The following is a 17,018-nucleotide window of genomic DNA, read 5'->3' on the forward strand; positions in this document are numbered from 1 at the left end:
TAACTTTCAATTTTAACACTTAGCTCTCCCTACAAGCATCAAAACATGTTGAGAACTATGAAGGCCTAACCTCTAGCCATCTAAACCTGACAAACATGAAGTTTAGAGTGGTATAGTTGCCAAAAATTGAAAAAAAAAGCCAAAAACAGGACCCGTTTTTTCACACAGTTTAGGTTCAAAAATGTTGTGCAAGAGTAAGGTTAATGGTGAGAACGATACTAAAAAAAAAATGCTAAGCTTTTTTCAGCTCATAAGGCAACTTTGTGGATATATAGCACCTAGAAATTCATTTTCATAGTCTTTAAATAATTCAAGCAAAATGGTCACTTAACAGGACACAAAAGTGTCCAAGGACATAAAAGTGTCCTGTTACCATTCTAGTGTTAATGGGCTCTTAATTAGGAAAAATTTTTAAGAGCCATTTAAGAATAAGTAAGAAAACATTCAATCACTTGTGTGTAAGGGTAGCACCGTTTATGAAACGACGCAATACCCCCTTGCATCGAGCCATCACCTTGGAAGACCGAGTATGTTTGGCACTTCATCGTTTAGCCTCTGGTACCAACCTTGAAGTTTTGGCAGATCTGTACTCATGTGCAAAGAGTACTGCATGTGGAATTGTGCTTGACTTCATTCATGCCATCAAAGTGTTTGGTATGCATGACATGTACGTATGGTGGCCTTCAGAATCAAGGATGGTCCACCAAGTTGAAGAGTTTGAGAGGATACGTGGGATTTCCTTTGTTGTGGGTGTTGTCTGATGGTTCGCATATACCAACCATAGCACCTAAGGAAAACCACGCAGATCACTATAACCGCAAGGGGTTCCATTCTGTCCTTTTACGATGTAGAGTTGCAGCAAATTGTAATGTATGGGATTATGATGTTGGATGGGTTGGATCTATTCACGACTCAGTTAATTTCAGTCATAGTGAAATTGGAAAGCATTGTGAAGCAGGTCACCTTGGACGGTATTGTCTTGTGGGAGATTGTGCTTACCCACCTCGTCCATATATGCTAGTTCCATTCAAGGGTAGCAAGGATGGTCTCTCCCGCCTCAAGTACCAACGGAACGTTATTCAATCAAGCACTAGGATGCCTATGGAAAGGGCTTTTGGAATGCTTAAGGATCGCTTTTGCATACTTCTAAAGAGATACGATATGGATCTGCGAAATGTGCCCTCAATGGTTGCTACTTGATTAGCGTTGCATACCATTTGCATATTTCATGAAGATTTTTTTGACATGGATTGGGTGAATGAAGCAGAAGGAGACCTCAGGGCTGGGCAATTAGAGGAGGAGCCCACTCAAAGTGCTAGGAGCTCTTTAGTTGAGCTCCAAGCAGTGAGACCCATGAATACCTCAGACACAATTGCACGTGGAAAAGTGGCAGCTGGTGAAGAAGCTAGTATGCTTGGAAATGGTTCAGATCAACGTGACAATCTACCAGAGTTCATGTACAATGAGTTCAAGTGGAGGTAGATACAACTTGCCCCAACGATATGGCAGGAAGTGAGGAATCTTCAAGTGCCTCTGAAAGTGACCGCAATGAGCCTCAGTCCAGTGAAGATGATTCCGCTTAAACCTCCACATTTGTATTACTTTCCTTAACTTGGTTTATGTGTTTGAGGCCCTCACTATACTTGTTATTTTGAACCTACCCAGCCCTTAGGCTTTCTTCCTTGATCTCTCCCTTCCTCTCCATAATTCATGTAATGTCTTATTTAAACACTCTCTCATACACACTACAATACACTCCTAATGTCACGTCTTTAAGGTTTTTTTGTGGAGGAACTTGGAAGTCTCAAAGGCTGTGAGTGGGAATCAAGGTAAACGTCGTAGAGGCGTTAAAGTCGTAGGTCTTCTGACGTGGCGAGTATGGCGGGCATCAGTCTGAACCGTGTGCAGACATTGCTAGCGCCGCTTTGGTGAGTGGAAAAGTGCGTGTCGAGGCCATGGAGAGGAATGTGCAATCTGAACCCACCCTAAAAATGGCTTGGATACTTTACCTACAACTTTGTTGGTTTTGGCAGACAGCAACTGAGAGTTTGCAAATTGAAGAGATGGGGCTCTGAGCATCCGTACGAACTCGCGTCGCGAGGCCATGCAAATTTTCCCAAAACGAAGACGCCTTTTCCCTGCTCCTTTCAGGCTTTCTCTTTTTCTGCAGCCTTTGAGTGACCCTCTATCCCTTCCCCCTTGGGGGTTGGGAGGGAAGAGGTAGAAGATAGCTCTGCACGAGGCTCTGCGTAATGGGCTGGTGAGAGGTGAAGCTTCTCCATTAATTGCCTTGCAAAATGTATCAAACTCACCCAAAGCTGGGTATAAAAGCCCTGTATATAGGCGCTACGAGGCTCGCATTCAGCAATACACAACAACCACATACACGCAGACGTTGCACAATAGCCCTATGGTGAACATCTCCCCGATCACTCAACAACATTTACAATCAGAGTTGCTCAACAATTTCATGGGTAATCCACCTGGTATGGCCTCCAATGGAGCTGGTTTTACTCAAAGACCTGTTCAAATAAACCATAAACCTCCTCATAATGGGTCGTTTATTGTATTTTCCAATGTCTGGCAAAATATGGAGCAGCCTAGTGTTGAAGAAGCTTATGGAATAAACGAAGCTCATGGACATAGCAAGAGGGAAGAATGCCAGTACATCCATAACCAAGTTCATGGCAATGATAAGGAGAAAGAGGACGGCTCAGAATTTTCTAAGCACTGTCATGGGAGGATGGAGGGAACCCGCAATTTCAAAGCAGTAAATTCCAGACAGGTGAAGTGGTAATAGGCTCTATAGAATTGGAGAGTTGGTACAAACACCTGATGGAGAGAGTAGTGATAGGGCTTTGCCATGGTATTAGACCACCAGTGGAAGTCTTAAAGCAATGGATATTACAGGAATGGGAAGGTAGGAACGTATTCCCTACTCAAGTGCAGTATTTACCTAACAATTACTACCTTTTCTTTTTTGAGGACTCTGACAGTGCACTTCAGGTCATTAGCAGAGAGGTCAATGGTTGCTAAGAAATACCCCTATGTTGGTTTTTAAATGGTATAAAGGCTTTGACCCTAAAGGAAAAAAGGCTTCCAATATGCCAGTTTGGGTGGATTTCCCTGATTATCCAATTGAATTTCTCCCTTGGCTAAAACTATTGGGTGCTCCATTGGGGAAAGTGTTGGGGAAAAAACCTACTAATGGAATTAACCCTAAATGAGATCCCCAGCTCTTAATAGAAGTGGACACAGACTCTGTTTTGAAAGATAACATTCATCTCAAAGACCAGGGGGGAATAGTTCTTCATGTGCAAAGGGTCATATATAGGAGCCTTCCAAATGCGTGCTTTCATTGTTTAAAACAGGGCCGTTTGATCAAAGATTTCTTGAGCGAGCTGCCAAAACTCAGAAAGAACCAGAAAAAGCTAAAGATATGAAGGAAGGGGGTCATGGCTTCCAGCAGGTCAACAGAAGAGGGGGTCATGGCTTCCAACAGGTCAACAGAAGAGCCAACTTCAAAAATAGGAACCCTACCAAAAACAACATCACAAAAGTTGTCAAAAGATTTGGGGCAATCCTTGATGAAGTGTTTGACCCCTCTCATGTTGAAGAGAAGACTCTTCTGATAAAGCCTCCTCTTCTCAGAACCCTCGAGAAAACTCCAAGGAATAGTCAACCTCAAACCAAGAAAATGAGGTCGAGCCCCTTAATAAGAATCTTTCCCCTCCTGATAGTCCAGTTCACAATTCAAGAAGGATGAATACAGATTTTGAGTCCTCAGACAATGAACCTATTATTGAAGCTACTCCCCTCCATAACCCAAACTGTAAAGGAGGTGGTAGATGCAGTTCGTGATCAAGATAACTTTGCCCAAGAACTTCAAGATCAAGATAATTTGGTTGTGGATAAGCTGTCCCATTCTCCAAACCCCTCTGTGGACATTTTGATGACACAAGCAGAGGAAGAGACCCTACCCCAACCGAGAATCAAACCAAAAGGAAAAAGGAAAAAAGCAATGACCCCAACAAAACGTCAATTTCTTTTGTCAAACCCTTTAAATCTTATAAGAAATGAGTAGAGCCACATCTGGGTTTTCTTTGAACAATAAAGGTCTTTTTGACCTTACAAGAGCAGTTTGTATACAAAAATGGATTGTTGACTTGAATTTGTAGGCTGATTACATATGTCTGTAGGAACTAAAGACATCAAGTTTCACTTTGGAGCAAAATTTGATGAAAACTAATAGAAAACATAAACGGTTTTATTCTAACCATTGTGCAAGAAGAGGTGGAGTTGCTACTGGTATACTTACCAGGCATGAGCATTCAATTGGTGAAATTCAAAGAGAAAATTGGGTAGCAGTTTCCATGAAGGAACCTTTCAATTATACTATTGTCATCCTATATGCATCCAATTCAATGTTAAAAAGAGCAAGGTAGTGGGCAGAACTATGTGAGCTCCAAGGTCCTCTTTTGATTATTGGAGGTTTCAATATGGTCACTTCTTTAAATGACAGATATAAATCTTGTGGAAAAACAATTCAGGGCTCTGAAAAAAAGTTTTGGGATCGACTAGCAGATAGCCAAGCTCTAGTGGATACTTCTGAAGGCACAGGTTTTACTTGGTCTAACAAACAGGTGGGTTCATGCTTCAAATCTGCAAGACTGGATAGAATTTACATGTCAGCCAACCTCCTGCAAGATTTCTGGTTGGTGAGTAGCAAAAGTGACTCTTCCTTGCTTTTATATGATCATAAACCTGTGATTTTTGAGTTACAAAAAGAGGAGCATGTATACAAAGTTGGTTGGCCCCACTTGGACAGTACATTATTTAAGTTGGCATCATTCAAAAAAAGATAGAGTAGATCTTTAAAAATGCATTCAATCATCAGTCTAGTTCTTTTTTTGCTTGGGAAGAGGCTATTAGAAATACTCAAAAACCTCTTACATATTTCAAAAGGAAGGCTAAGGAATTAAGATCTAACAAAAGGATAATGAGAAATCAGTAGATCTCTCTACTTGAGAATCAATCTCCTAATGACATGTCATTTCTTGAGCTTTTGTCCCTAAAAACCCAGCTTAAAAGGGAGGAGCTTCTCGAAGCCCAGGGTGCCCTTGCCTGGACCAGAGAATTTTGGGATGGCAAAACAGACAGGCCTAGTAATGAAATGTTTTCATTAGTAAGAAAGAAAAAATGCAAGGATTTTATTCCTTTACTAAATGAATATAAGAATGGTAACCGGGCTTCTTCTCAAAAGGAAAACTTGGAGTTTGTGAGGTCTTTTTTTTCCAATATTTTCTCTACATTTCCCTTGAAAAACAAAAGCATCTAATAGAAAAAAAAAACAGTTTTGACAACTGTGGCAAATGTGTTGGATTTACCTTTGACTGAAGGGGAAATCAAAGAAACTATTGGAAAGCTAAAACCTAGCGAATCTCCTGGTCTGGATGGTGTGCCTAATGAATTTTCCTGCTTATATCAATACTTTATTACCCCCTATCTTCTAATGTTCTGGCAAGAAGCCCTAACTAAAGGAACTCTTTCCCCCTTTATTAATGTTGGTGTAGTTAAACTCATTCACAAGAAAGGCTCAAGAGATGACTTGTCAAATTGGAGACCCATCACATGTCTGACCTCTGCCTATAAGATCTTTTCTCTGTCCTTAGCTAGAACACTTAGTCCCTTGATGGATCAATTTATTCTTAGAGAACAGAAGGGTTTCATTAAAGGCAGATTTATTCTTGATGCTATAATTTCCATTAGCAAACAACTACAGGCATAACTAGTCAATATGATCAATGATGTGAATAGCTTTCAAGTTTCCTTGTTGTATAGCATCCTTGACAAGCTAGCCCAAGGCATCAAAAGATATTGCATAAAGTAAAGGTGAAAAAGGACAATCGTGTATGGTGGATTCATGAAGAGGGACAACTTTAGTAAGAGTACCATTAGTAGAGATTCGAGCAGATGCATTACCAAATAGAATGTGAACAAATCTAATAGAAAACTTACCTAGCTCTATATCATATGAACATTGCATAATAAATTCTCATTCTATCATATCATAAGCCTTGTCAAAGCCAATAGGGAAGCGACTCGGATGGGGCACAGAGACTCTTTGAGGATGCCAACCTCAAGAAGTGAACGTATGGAATGACAATTTCTCTAGCATCAGCAAAGCATCACTCTTGGATCTAGAAACCTGCCTACATCCTATGTCACCACAATCGTAATCTCACGATTTTGGCACTTCAACAAAGTCCAAAATGTTACCAAACTTTGAGAGGAGGTCTAAGATACTTAGAGACACTAACCTACCAAGTTTGGTTGAAACCTCATGAGGTACCAAAATCATGTGAGCCATCATGATCAAGGTCCTCGAAACTGTAACAAAACATATTGATAGCCGTTTTTCGGCTTTCCATAATTGCCATAGTAAGCTACCTCACCCTATCAAATCACTCAAACATTTTGGTTATCCCTACCATTTCACTGTACCACTACAAGAGGCTCTTCACATTAGCGACGCTCACACAGCGACGCTCAAAAAAAAAAATCCCGGCGTCGCTATGAGCGTCGCTATAAGCGTCGCTATGAGCGTCGCAAATTTACAAAGAAATTTGCGACGCTCATAGCGACGCTCATAGCGACGCTCATAGCGACGCTCACTGGGGTAAAAAAAATAACCGAGCGCGCCCAAAAACTCAGATCTCAGATCTGAGTTTTTCGGCGCCCTCAAGCAAAGAGCAGGTAACGCTCTCCCTCACTCTCTCTCTCTCTCTCTCTCTCTCTCTCTCTTTTTCTTTTACACACACACACACACACACACACACACGAAGAGAGGAAGGAGAGCCAGGTATGCTCCTTCTCTCTCCTCATTCTCATGTTCCCTTCCCCTCTTTCTCTCTCCATCGCGCTCTCTCTCACACACACACACATACACACACACATATAGTGTTTTTGAGAGAGAGAGAGAGAGAGAGAGAGAGAGAGAGTGCAAAAACGCACACATACATAAACAAAGAATGCACACACACATTGAGAGAGAAAAAGAGAGAGAGAGCATGCATAAACAAAAAACGCACGCATTGAGAGAGGAAAAGAGAGAGAGAACATGCATAAACAAAAAACGCACACATTGAGAGAGGAAAAGAGAAAGAAAACATGCATACGATCCAAAAAAACGCACACACATTGAGAGAGAAAGAAAGAGAAACTAAGGGAGCGTCGTAGGAAACTAATTAAAATTAAAAGACCTAAAGATCTAGCCGACGAGGAGTTGAACTGAAGACCTATTATTCAAGAGAGAAATGGCATAATCAATCTATCATACTTGGCATGAGTGATAGAAAGGTTATACCATTTATCTCTTTTTATTGGCACACACATCCACACACGCGCACACACACAGGAAGAAGAGAGTTATAACGTCGTAGGAAACTATTTTAAAAGACGTTAAAGATTAGGTTATATGTAGACTTACATTAAATTAGATTTAGGTTTATTTTTAACTAGATTTACATTTATTTAAGCTAGATTTAGATTTATGTTATATTAGATTAGATGCGGGTCTCCATAGACTGCGATGCCTGCATGAAGCGGGTGAAGAAAGCCCTCAATGGAATATAGGGTATTGCTGCCTTCACTCATAGTGGGCTCCGTCGATCCAAAAGTACTGGTGAAATGTCTTCAGAAGATAGGGAAGAAGGTGGATCTTCAGGGCGGCAAGAGTCACTACATCCCCGACACAATGACCATCTAGACAACCTCTAGTCATTAGACTTACGTTAAATTAGATTTAGCTTTATTTTTAGTTAGATTTACGTTTATTTAGATTTACGCTTATTTACGTTAGATCGAGTCCACGCAAGAATTACTTACGGTTTAGGGTTTAGAGTTAGACGAACAGTGAAAAGATCTACTGTGAAAAGATGTTAAGATGAAGTGAAGTGCTACAGCTAGAGAAGAGGCAAAGGGATTTTGTCCACTACATGCAGTATCATGTAGACGTGGGTGTCTAGATTTCTTGTACCCACAAATATAGGTATTGACCATGCATGACTATCCCGGGCTAACAGAATGCTCAGGTGATCTATTGACACTCCTCTCTCAGACACTGTAAATCTTGTTTTTCCCCATAGTTGATCTATTATCATATGTATACATGCAGGGCTTCAAACAAGCGGATACAGAGCATGTGTCACATGTGGACCTAGACTGAATGCACGTAGGGCACCCTCACTGAAGAAGCAAATCTACGAAGGTCATCAAGCGTATCTTCCGGAGAATCATGTGTTACGCGACGGCTTTTTGGGAAGAGAGCCACCAAGGATGTCTGCACAAGCATGGTTAGAGCAGAAGGAGATGTGCGATGACGGATTGCCTCCAGGGATGAAGAGACTATCTCTATGGTACGAGTTACCATACTGGCCTCGACTCGTGATCAATCACTTGCTCGATCCAATGCACATATTCAAGAATGTGGGTAATCTACTATGGGACCATTTGACCGGCAAGAAAGATACTTTGGGAGCCAGAGTTGACCTTAGAAATGTGGATCGTATGGAGCAATATTGGCCGCAAACAGCGTCTGATGGATCGATAAAACTTCCTAAAGCACCATGGATTTTCACAGGAGCCCAAGAACGCAAAGTAAAAGAGGCCATTCGATCTTTGCGGACCCCCACTGGCGTAATGCACTCGCTCCGAACGTGTTTTACTAAAGAAGGAAAGCTTACCGGTTTGAAGTCACACGATTGGCATAAAATGTGTCAGGTACGTTCATAGTGGACTTTAATATCATTGCATAAAATGTGGACTTTAATATCATTGCTGCACATACTTTACAGTTTATTTTACCGGTTGCCATTGAGGGATGTTTGTCTCTCGACATCCGTAACACAATCTACAAACTTGCAAAGCTGGTGCAATGGATCTCACAAAAGGAGATCGACGTAGACTCCATACCATTCGCCAAACTAAATGCTGCGGAGCTTGTGTGCATGTTTGAGAAACATTTTCCTACTACAATGCTAACCATTCAGGTGCATCTTCTTATTCACATAGTTGATGAGGTGGAAATAGCTGGCACAGTTCATTCCAGATGGATGTTCTTCTTAGAGCGTTTCATGAAAACGCTTAAGGGATATGTGCGTCAAAAGGCACGTCCGGAGGGTAGCATGGCAGAAGGTTGGTTGGTATCAGAGTCCCTAGTGTACATTGGAGAGTGGTTAGACGGATTTGATAAATCCCGGGATACGCTATGGCGAACCATAGATGATGAGCGCATATCTGGGATTGTCATGTGCAATCTCGGTGTTGAGAAGAAGATGACGGAAGATCTAGAGGCTAAAATCAACCGATTTTGCATGCTTCACAATCCAGTGATGCAAAAGTGGATTTCACAATATGAGGATGCAAAGCAAGAGCGACAAAGGGCACGAATCGAGTGGAGACGGGGAAGACGACCACCGATGCACTATCCAGCGGTTCTGGAGAGCCTACCAACCTTCATGAGCTTAAGATGGTTGCACAACCAATTGAAAAGCGCACAACAATGCGGTGACGAAGTGACTGAAGAAGAGTGGGAGTACTCTCGGGGTTGCGCGACCAAGGTAAGTTTGCAATGTACGACTAGCAAGTGACTTTATTTATAAACGTTTGAACGGCCACTCATAATCTTTGTTCGTTGTAGTATAAGTCATACACAGCAGCATGGTGTAAAGGTCGACATTTTAGGGTGGAACGAATCGACAAAAAGCGTTTTACTCAAGATTGTGGAATCATGGCAAAATTTGAACAGTCTAGTCGACGACGTTCCTCTGATGCAGATCCCGTGGTGGCGGAACTCACTTACTTCGGCACGCTGCAAGAGATTTTGAGGATCGATTACAGAGGATTTTTTGTCGACTTGTTCGACGTGCAATGGTTCAAGATAATCATGGAGGGTCGAAACGCTACTGTGCGTAGAGGAGAGTCTGGTTTTCTTGAGGTGGATTCTACTAAGAAATGGACTGACCTAAGAGACACTTTCGTACTACCCGAGCATTGTGAACAAGTAAGTATATAAATAGTTAACATCCCCCTTTTACAAGTTATGTGCTTGAAAGCTCTCATGTAAGTTATGTGGCTCTGGCAGGTAGTATTTCATCCTACAAAGTCTACATCAAACTGGTGGTACGTCATAGAGGTAGCCCCTCGTAGTGCAAGGACGTATGAAGGCTACCATGTGCCAATCACAACGACATCAATGGAGGAGATCAGAGAAGATGCTCAATCAGAAGCCGCTGCGGTGGTGCCAGACGAGCATCAAGATGCTACTGCTCTATATGGGGTGCATGCAGAGGAGCTACAAAATGAAACAGAGGATATGTGTTTAAACGGAGAGCTCTATATAGATATAGGAAGTTATGCTGAGTTATGCGAGGATGAGAGAGAGATCTCTTAAAGCCACAAATATTGTATTTGAACAATTTTGCTCTTTTGATTGAAAATTCTGAGTTTTCGACTTGCCTCTTCTACCACTCGATTCATTGCGTCATTGTATTTATATGCGTCATTACGTCATTGTATTTAATGGTATTTGCGTCATTGTCTACTCTATTCATTCAATATTAAGTTTAAATATTCGTGTGTTTAATGCAGGTATGGATGATGAGGAGTTTCTTTCTTCTTTGTCACCGCAGCAGAGACAGTGGTACGTGGAGCGTCATCGCTCTGGCGCATCATCGCGCGTTCCTACACCATCCGCATCTCCCTCTCTTTCGGAGCATTCGGCGCGCTCCGAAGCTTCGGCGTCGACGAGACGAGCGTCACACTCTTCTAGACACCGGCGCTCTAGTGGTGGCGGTGGCGGTTGTTGTGGGGATTCCGCCACCGATGCCTCCACACCGCCTCGTGTTCGACGAGGCTCTTTACCCTCCCCTTCTTTGCCCGCCCCCACACCAGCCACAGCATCGCCGTCTACGCCAGGTTTTGCACGGCTGACTGTTCCTAGAAGCTACACACCTCTACCTACTCCGCCAGGAGCCACCCCACTCGACACTCCTCGCTTCGGGGCCCAGACGCCGGTGGAGACACCTGACGTCCGTACCCCCATCGACACGCCGCTAGAGACCCCTGCCGGGACACCCAGGTTCACGCGTCACCGGCCAGAGGGCTTGCCTTACTCCGTCGACATCAGCGGCGGCATCATCATGGATGATGACGGCAAGAAGGTGATCTCGCGCATGCGTGGTCTTTGCTCTCAGCTGTTTAGACACTATATACTAAACAAATGGAGTGAAGTACCAAGTGATTTAAAAAACAGAGTCATCAGCATACTTCATGATGAGTTTCCCGTTCCAACACGGGATCAGCGCTTCAATGAAGACCTGATGAAGATTCGAATGCGCGAATACTGCAAACACAAGCGTTCCGAAGTGCAAAAAGCAATCAAGAATGGGTGGAATAGGCCAGATTGGCTGGCCAAAGAAGATTGGAAGAATGCGAAGAAAGCAGCGCGCGAGAATCCCGACAAGTGGAAGCAACAAAAAGATGCAGCCAGAGCGCGAGTAGAGGCAGGGAGCTCGCACCACTTGGGGAGCGGTGGATGGGCATCATTTGAGGCCGATTTTGTAAGTCTTTTCACATTGCTCTTTATGCATGTTCGATAGTTTAGGGTTTATGAGTTTTTTAGTTCTAACATAATGAAATCTTTGTATGTTTTGACAGTGGTCGATGACAGGACGTGATCCCACACCGTACGAGCGCGAGTACGCAGGCAGGAAGGGCTTAAACGCCCTGATGGACATTCTCAGTTCTCGCAGCGGCATGGTTAGTATTACGGTTTACTCTTTTTTATTTTTTGTATTGTTTTATAAATGTCGTTATATGTTTATACTTACTGAAAACTGTCTTATTGTCTTTTTTTGCAGAATCCGACAGATACGCCGCTTGGACGCGATGAGACGTCTGATTAGACGACGTCAGTTTAGCCGTAGCTAGATAGCATTAGTTTAGGGTTTCTCATAGCTTATGTATCATGAGACGGATTTTATACGTCTTTTTGAACCATGTATATTATTACATTTGTCACCGCAATTCCTTTTGCCAATCAATTCTTTATGCCTATGATGTTGTACAATTGTCATTATTACATTTGCCAATCAATTCAGTTTGTCTATGATGTGTACAATTGTCAATTTTGCAAACAATGCGTCTTGTGGGTGACTATTTTGGGTCTATTATTTACCTTTGCACTTTTTTTAAAAAGTGAATCAAGTACAATATGGTTGATGGGTGGCAGGGCATTCAATGCCCTGCCACCAAAAAAATATTCTCTCAGGCGTCGCTATAAGCGTCGCTATTTATGGCTCTGTAGCGTCGCTATATGCGTCGCTATACTCTTCTGTGAGACCGTCGCTATAAGCGTCGCTATAGACGTCGCTATAAGCGTCGCTATATAGCGACGCCTATAGCGACGCTTATAGCGACGCCTATAGCGACGCATATAGCGACGCTCTCGTAGCGACGCTTTTAGCGACGCTTATAGCGACGCCGGGGGTTATAAAAACCCAGTGTATTTCCGTCGCTAAGAGCGTCACAAGAGCACATAACCTCTTGTAGTGTACATAGGCGTGTGTGAGTTAGGAAACTTTTCCCATATCTTCTTAAAAACCCTTAATTAGCTAGTCACTGGGCTAGTTGAGACAAAAAAATATACAAAATATACAAAATATAAGTATATTATGGCCCATTTGTGTGTAAATATTTCATTGTATATAGGGCCTAAATAAAAGGATTTTTCATCATTATTTTGGTATTTATTTAAATATTTCTACCTATGGTGTGTTATTTATGCTATGTACATTGACTCACCAGTACCATATTTTTTCTTACCATTTTGCATACTCTTTACTCCATATAAAAATAATTTCATGCAAGCTTCTCTTATTTTTGGTGTAACTCCATCCCAACAAAAATCCAAAAAAACTAGTTTCATTTATGTGTATATTTTTTCACTATTGTGATTTTTCCTTCCTACATCTATTCTCTTTTACTCTCATAAATTAGAACACCAAAAATATTCCTTTTTTTATGGTAGACTTATAATGAGAGAGATTTATTTTGACCCCTTTATATTTTTCCCACCTATATTATTTATATTTGACATGTATATATTTTTTTAGACCCCTAAATATTTGATTTTCTTAGTTGTACTATTCACTTATATCATGATCTCAACAATATCTTCAATTATAGACCTACCAAATAAGGTCAAGGGTATGTGGCATGCATGCATGCACCATGGGGAGCTCACTCTTGGAGGTATTCAAAAGACTCATCCAAAGAAGGACCTCACAAGGACCTTGCATGTGCAGTGGAAAAAACAGTCGGTTTTGCTGAATTTTTAAAGATCACATGCTCCCCGAATTTGAAAAGGTGATACAAACAAAAGTTGTAGCTTGTGAACTGAACTTTCACCTCAAATGTTTTCATATTTTTTTGAGCTACGAGTTGTGAGCTATGATTTTATTGGTGGACCCCAGTTTGCCCATGCTATGCAGCCACACTCCCTCTTCCACTTTATCATTTTCCTCTTTCACACACACTCCTCCCTCTCCTTCCCACTCCCAAACCTGCAACTCCCATGTCCTAATTCACCCTCTTTACCATTACCACATCTCTCACACCTCCATAGCCTTCATCCTCCATTTCTACACCCTATGTGTCCCCCTTTCTCTCTACATATATGTCCATATTACCATACTCTCTTCAGCTTTGTAAAGAACTTCAAAAAATCAGCAAAAATCCAAGGATAACCTCTGCAAATGAATGCTTTTATCATGAAATTTCCAATGTTTGAAGATAACATAGCGTCATCGACACGCGCTACTTCGCCATGCTGACCGCTTCTTCTTCCGGTGCTGTAAAGATGTGAATGTCAAAGCTTCAATCTCTCTTTACAAGCTCATCCCTTCTCTAAGTTCTCTCATCATATATCTCACCATTTGGTGAATGATTTTGTAAATATTTTTTAGTGATAATTACTAACTACTAACCACTAACCTTATTGTAAAATGCACCCTCTACTGGAGTAGGCACTCCCAAATTATTCACTCAATCCTCTCTCCTATCATCCTCAATAATTCTCTTCCCTTGAGCCCACATCCATGTGACTCAAAGGACAAGAGAGACCCACCCTCACTAAAAAAAATAAAAATATGCATAATCTTTTATTCCTTCAAATAAACTTGATTAGGCCTAATCCTAATCGGGGCTTCTAAAACCTATAAATAGATCCCTTCTCTCCCTTGTAAATCATCACATGATCACACTACACCACACCATTCTCAACACATAACACACCACTCTTTAACACTAGGTTGGTAACCTAGCAGGACATAAAAGTGTCCTTTCAGGGTTTTGAAAAAAACCTCCAAAACCATAGTAGATCCACTCATTTTGTAAAATCCTTTCATGAGGTTATATTTCAAGGCCTACTACACATGGAAAAAATAATAAACTTGTAAAATTTCCCATCTTTTGGTCACACCAAGCGTCCAAAGTTGATGGACCAGTACATTTTCATCAAAACAGTCATTTCTTACGTTTTGTTGCATAAAAATAAGATTAGGGATTTTTGTACGAGTTGAGATAAATTCCCTAGTTAACTTCAATGGGTTGGTGATCAGAACATATGATTTCTTCTCACTCACTATTTTTTGTTTTGCCAAAAGAAATAGGTACAAAAAAGTTGAATTTTTACCATTCTGCAAACCTATCATCAAAGTTTCTATAGCCACTCTCAATACAAATAATATATGCATGTTTTCTTAGTTCTCTATTGTACTTTAGGTTCATAAGGAGCCATGGAGCATGTCAAAAGAATAATACATATCGTACCAAGGAGAATCTTGGGGACAAAGATGAAGTGCTAAATACAGCAAACATGAAAAAATTGGGTTCAACATTATGAGTTGTAGAATCCCATATAAACTATTCAATATCTAGCCAAATTTGATCCTTATGACTAGATATGGTTACTACCTACAAAATGCATGTACTTGTCACAAGAAACTAACAATATTGAAAAAGATATACTTGATATACTAGAATGTTTCGTTTTCTTCTATAATTGAAAAAATCAACCATTGTTGTCTACTATGAAAAATAGGGTATTAGGTGTCCCAAAACTCAAGGAATATTAGCTTTATGTTACAATATGCGACATAGAGAATCAAAACTGCATTCGGATATCATGAAAGCCACCAAAAAAATCATAGAAGAGCTAAAATTGGCTAAAAAACAGGATTTGACAATTTTTGTAATTTGGTCATAACTTACAACTTTAACATTTATTTCTCCCTAGAAGAATCAGGACATGTTGAGGACTACTAAAGATAGTTCTCTAGCATTATAGACCTCACAAACATGAATTCTAGAGTGGTATAGTTGCAAAAAGTTGAAAAAAGCCAAAAACAGGACCCGTTTTTTCACACAGTTTAGGTTGTGAAATGTTGTGCAAGGACAAGGTGAAAGATGGAATTGATATTCCAAAAAAATGTCAAGTTTTTTTCAGCTCATGAAACAAATTTCTAGAGAGATAGCACCTCCAAATCCATTTTGAAACTCTTGACATAACTCAAGGAAAATGGTCACTTCACAGGACATAAAAGTGTCCCATTACCAACCTAGTGTTAAAAAGCCTAGTTGTGTAGAGTGTGTGCATCGTGAGTGCTCTATTCCATCATTACACATAGGTGCATGGAGAAGCTTGAAGTTAGTTATGCCATCTAGAGGAATGGAGTGATACTATACTCTGCAATTACACTTGTAGCCTACTCTTGTCCATAAATAAGATTCATAGTTTTTGGTGCAATTGTATGCTGCAACTACGACTCTTCTCTCCAAATTGAATTGATAAGTTGGCTCATCAGGTGGTTGAAGGTATATTGGCCTTGAAGTTTATTGTGCCATTTCATGCTTGGTGGTTTGAGGTCTTGTTGAATTGTTTGCCAAAACTTTCAATTGTAAGAGGGTGCTCGGTGAGAGGGCTCCCGTGACCCTAAGACAATTTGTGTATTGGCAACAAGGTCAAGTTTTGTGTTGTCTCTCTATTTCTCATCAAGCTTTGTGTGCATCTAGTCTTTACGGCTAAGACTTAGTTGCTCAAGTTGATTTGTGCGCTTTACCTCTCTCTGGCATGGTGAATGTTTGTGTTTTGTGTTTGTGGCTATCTTGCGCTCCCCTCTCTTTGTGAGTTTGAGTACAAGGAGATATCACGTGCGTCCTAGTTCGCATCTACAACTAGGTGGTGCCCCTTTTCTTGTTTGGTTCTTGGTTGTGGGTTGTTGTTGTCTCTGATTTTGCTTTCCCTAGCCTCAATTGAGCAACACGGGAGCCTCGAAGGGTGTTTAGAGGCCTCTCTTCTTGTTGCCCGCCCCGGACCGCCTCAAATTGGTGCCCCCACTGAGGACGGCTTGTGTATTTTTTTGAAGGCTCAACCTTTAGCATAATCAAGTAGCTTGCATGAATCACGAGAATTTGTATGATCCCTTGATTCCCATTGCAAGGCAAAAGGTACACATAATTGTTAGTACTAAGTGACAATTTCAACGTGTAATTCGTAGAATTTTAGGTCCTCTTAAGTTGGCAGAGATAAACGCATCAGTAAATCCTTTTATTTTGCCTCTCATTAGGTATGACCTTAGTTTGGACGTCTATATTTTTGTTTTGTTTTAAGAATTAGGTCATGCATAGACCATGGATAATGGCCCAAGAATAGAGGTTTTCCCCTTTCATTTCACTCCACACATTAGAATAAACATTGCAATTAGGCATGCACATCCATGAGACACCTGAAATTAAAGTCAAGATGGCAAACGATAGCAAGGCTAGGTGCGTAGGCATTTGTAAAAATGTTTTTGTGGAGGCCTTTGGCATTAAGAAGGCAGTGGATTTCTATGTCATGTCTACCAAAGGAAATGGTTACCCATTTATCCTAGGAAGACCATGGCTAATGAAAATGC

Source organism: Adiantum capillus-veneris, chromosome 17 (genome assembly GCF_014529385.1).
Source record: "Adiantum capillus-veneris isolate H3 chromosome 17, ASM1452938v2, whole genome shotgun sequence".
Taxonomy (NCBI): Eukaryota; Viridiplantae; Streptophyta; class Polypodiopsida; order Polypodiales; family Pteridaceae; genus Adiantum; species Adiantum capillus-veneris.